We start from the raw sequence: 4649 nt of genomic DNA, 5'->3' as shown, positions 1-4649 counted from the left end.
TAATTCATACCCTCTAAACAAAATCCTTGACAAAAACAGTTTTAAACATTGACACTTTCAACCCCTTTTCTAAAAATGATTACAAAACCCTTATTTATACATTTCCTAATTCACTACTTTTATTATTTTTATTATTTATTTATTTATTTCTTAATTAATTCTTTAACATTTATCGAATGCCATTATTCATTTTATTCGCCGATATACTTCCTTGGAATATTTGTCCATAAATAAATGATTATACTTATGATTTTATAAACTCGTTTCTGAATTACTAATAAGAAATAAGGCGCTTGTAACGACGTAAATTTCAAAACAGTTTTTCACATTTTAAAAACACATTTTCATTCATAATTGTTATAAAATGTCATTGCATCACATAACAATTCATAACATCACATTCCAAGATCATAACATCTAAAACTCCTCATGTGTGTGTATTGATCAAGTCGGCGCCTTCCCGCGATCCTCACTGGTACCTGAAACACATCACACAACACTGTAAGCATAAATGCTTAGTGAGTTCCCTAAAATACCACATACAACACACACGCCTTTCCAGGCCATAACTCTGTGGAACCTTCCGGTCCAAGTGTCTCAGGGGACTTCCGTCCCGAATCCCGGTAAACATTCCGGTCCTACCCGTACCGACCTTCCGGTCCGTACCTCCTGACCTTCCGGTCCATGTCCTCTTGACCTTCCGGTCCCTGTCATCTTGACCTTCCGGTCCATATCATACATAGCATACATAACACATACATATCACATATCAGCATATACCACATATATCTCATAGCATATAAGACCTTCCGGTCACACTTAGGTACCCTTCCAGGTACAGTATAGTGAGAAGACTCACCTCGGTATCTCGGATAGTCTCGCACCCGATCACACTGGTCTAGCCCCCGCCTAAACACATAACAATACTCTCAAATAAATAATGGCTCTCAAAGGCTAGATTAAATCCACTCTACAATTTCCACAGAAGGGTAAAAGACCATTTTACCCCTCCCTGACCCAAAAGTCCAAAGGTTGACAAAAACCCTAAAAGTCAACGAAAGTCAATAGGAGGCAGTACGCGGCGCGTACTGTAATGCCCGGGTTTCAGGGCTAAGCATATTTGTCAATGTAATAGTCTAGGTCAACTATTGTAACTCTTTTTGAAGTAATAAAGATGAAATATTTGAGTATTATGTGAATTATGTGTGTTTATGTGCTTATTATTTAATTATAAATGTATAATTAATAAAGAATAAAAATAAGAATTAAAGTGTGAGATAAGCCCGATATCTTTACATAAAGTTGTAGTGGTCAAAACAAGGATTTCGGGGATATAAGGAACGCCGAAATCCGAGTTATAACGAAGAAGTTATGACCCGTCAAAGTTTTGCGACAGAACCGGCACGATACCGGGAAACGTAAATAGTAAATTTACAATAGAGTGAGATTTAGCCTTAGCTCTCTAAATGAAAGTCGTAGAATATGTTAAACTAAGAACATCGATAAAAAGAACGCCCAAATCTGACTTCGTATGAAGAAGTTATGATTTTTCGAAGTTTCGGAATAGCAGTGTACAACCCGAAGTTCGAATATTAGATCGAGTGATTTTTAGCCGACACGACCTAAACGAGAATCAAAGATCTCGTTAAAAGTAGCGTAATGAGAAAAAGATGGGCGAAAACGGACGCCGGATGAAGAAGTTATGAGGATTTAACGGACCAATCCTGTCCCGGCTTGTTAATAATAAAATTGAGTCAAAATTAGCCGACGGAGTCTAAACAAAAGTTGTAGAGAACGTTCCCACCTTTGCGTGGATATAAAGAACGTTGAAAACGGAGGTCGTACTCGAAAGTTACGAATTTTTGAAGTTGTAACTCGAATTTGCGAAGCTGAGGCATGGACTGATGACGTGGCTTAATCCTGACCGTTGCTTGCGGCCCACGGTCCTCGCTTCGGATGATGACACGTCGCCTCACTTACGCCCCGCGTCCGAAGTCTGTACGCCCCGCGTACCTTCGCTCTTATCCACTCCGAGAACGAGCCATGTGCGAGACAGCTGGAGGCCTTATCCGAGCCATTACGCCCAACGTAGGTCCGAGGTACGCCCAGTGTACCGAGGCCTCGCAGGCTATATAACGGGCCGAAGGCAGCTTCATTTTTCACAACAAATTCCATTCTCTCTCTAGTTTCTTTCTCTCTCTACAACCCCAAACCCCCCCTAAACCCTAGAAAAACCCCCTAGCACCCTAAGGAAGCCCCGCGGCTCCCGGAGTCCCGAGAAAAAAGAGTCTTTCGGTTTCGAAACGCTGCTCCAAATAAGTTCTGGTTTTCGATAAAATTCGTTGTAAGTGTGCTACGCTTACGTAATTTTTTAATATAGCTTTCAAATAATTATAGGAATGTTATTAGGTCCTTAAAATAATTATTTGGGATATTATTATGAGTTATATTAAGTGTTATTAATGCTTGTATAATAATAATAGTCAGACTAATTAATTTGTCGCGGTTATCGTTAGACTAAACCCTAGTGGTATTGGTACTAGGTTTTATCGAAGGAATATCGTTTTGAGAGTATCGAAGCGCTGTCCAAGTGCTGAGTCACCACCTTTCAGGTGAGTGCATAGTTACTTTCAGCTTACACATAGATATGAAGTATTTTGTATAAATTACGTGCTATGTGTGCATATTATCTGAATACTTGCTATCTATGCCGGATGAACATTGTTATATATGTTTTCAATGATTTAAACTGTATATGTATTTTATATCTACGAAAATGTTGGGGTAAAACATGGGTATATGTAATAGGTGATGTGTGATAAAATGATGAGAGGCCTCGATGTTGATGTTGTTGATTCTGTCATCTAGCGGAGTATGGATGACGACCACGGACTCTTCTAGACAGTCTAGTGGAACACTAGCAGACTCGCAACCTGTAGGTGTTTGTGAACGATGTGTTCACCGGTGTACTCCATCCCCCACATGGTTGCCTTTAGGACATTTATTGTTAAGGAATCCCCTTAGCAGTAGTGTCCATCCCGATGATGATCCTTAGGCTAGGTCCCTTATGATAGGTGTTTTGGGACGTAAAGTGAGGATAACGGGAACGGGTAATCGGGTTATAGTTGATTGATGAAATTAATAAACTTATTTATTGTGGGTTGAAAACCCTATGTGCTCACCAGGCTCCCAAGCCCGACCCACTCAGTTTTATGTATTACAGGTAGTGGCGCTTGAGCATAGATATGATTTTTGGACGAGGGATTACGGATATAGGCCTGTAGATATGAAATAATGTAGTAAGGCTTATATTGTACTGTTTATGCTTTTGATCTGTACGAACATGACATCATAAGTCTTTTAATGAAATACATTTCTATGTAAACGCTTTTGATAAATCTTTATCATATTTTGTTTTGGGTCAAATTCCGCAACACTTTTATTTAAAATGTTACTCTGGTTTCTAAACAAAGCATAAACAAAACCGGTCTTTTCTGTCCGTGAAAATGGAGATGTCACACGTACCTTCTATGTACGCGGGGCGTATGCCAGCGAACCACAATCGGGGCTTCAACCCCTTACGCTGCGCGTACTGAGAGTTATGCCCAACGTAAGTCCCAATTCAGCCATTTCACAGATTTTGGTCTTCAACGGTTAAGACACTACTTCAACTTCCAGATCTGACTCTCCTTGATCCTTTTATCCAATAAAGTCGGAACCTTGAAGCCTTTGCATGGCTGTAAAGGTCCCTACACCCTCTAATACCTTTCCTTTCTCCTCCAAAGGTCTGAATCTCATGCATGGCTCCATATGTACGTCCACTATTGCATTTTTATGAACATACAACACTTATAGTCCTTAAATATGATAGATCTAGGCCAATGGAGAGCATTTGCTCATAAAGTATCCATCTTGGGACCAAAAACCCTAGAAATTGGTCCAAGAAGCACACAACAAAAATAACAAGACAAGATTTGAGCTTTTTACCTCAGGAAGAAGCTCCAACCTCCGAAAAGCTCAGATATATTCTTTCCCACAAGCTTCTAGCCTCCAAAATAGCCTATTCTTCTCTTCCACCACCTTGAAATGACACTTAGAAGCTTAGAATACCAACACTCTAGCTAGAAACAAAGGATGGCACTCTTTTAGGGTTTCACTCTCTGGAATGGAGGCTAAGGTCAAGGCCATAGCATTCCTTTTATAGTGCACAAGCCCCAATTTAGGGTTTACACCTGGGCTCGCTACGCCCAGTGTAACCCTGGGTACGCCCAACATACCCAGGCGATTATGCGTCCAAAATAAGCGCGCGAGTACGCGCAGCGTATTCCTCAGTACGCCCAGCGTACTCACAAGCCTAATATTTCACTTAAGGGGCTTAATTTGAAAACATGGGAAATGAGAAGGGTTAAATAACTTTACCTGAATTTCGGGATGTTATAGCGCTACATAAAGTCGACAACTTGATGCCTTTGCATTGCTCAATAAGGCACTAATACAAACCCTAAGTCCAAAGTACACTCTAATGTCCAAAATCTCATGTATGGATGAATGGGAGTGTCCACGCTCCTATTTTTATGACTTTGCCAATTCAAAAATGACTAGAAATGACACTCATGACGTTTAGAGTAACCCATTCCTCAAAAGTCCAA

This window comes from Lactuca serriola, chromosome 2 (genome assembly GCF_051521515.1).
Source record: "Lactuca serriola cultivar US96UC23 chromosome 2, Lser_US96UC23_V15, whole genome shotgun sequence".
Classification (NCBI taxonomy): Eukaryota; Viridiplantae; Streptophyta; class Magnoliopsida; order Asterales; family Asteraceae; genus Lactuca; species Lactuca serriola.
The sequence above is the reverse complement of the archived record's forward strand: the minus strand, read 5'-3'. Positions refer to the sequence as shown.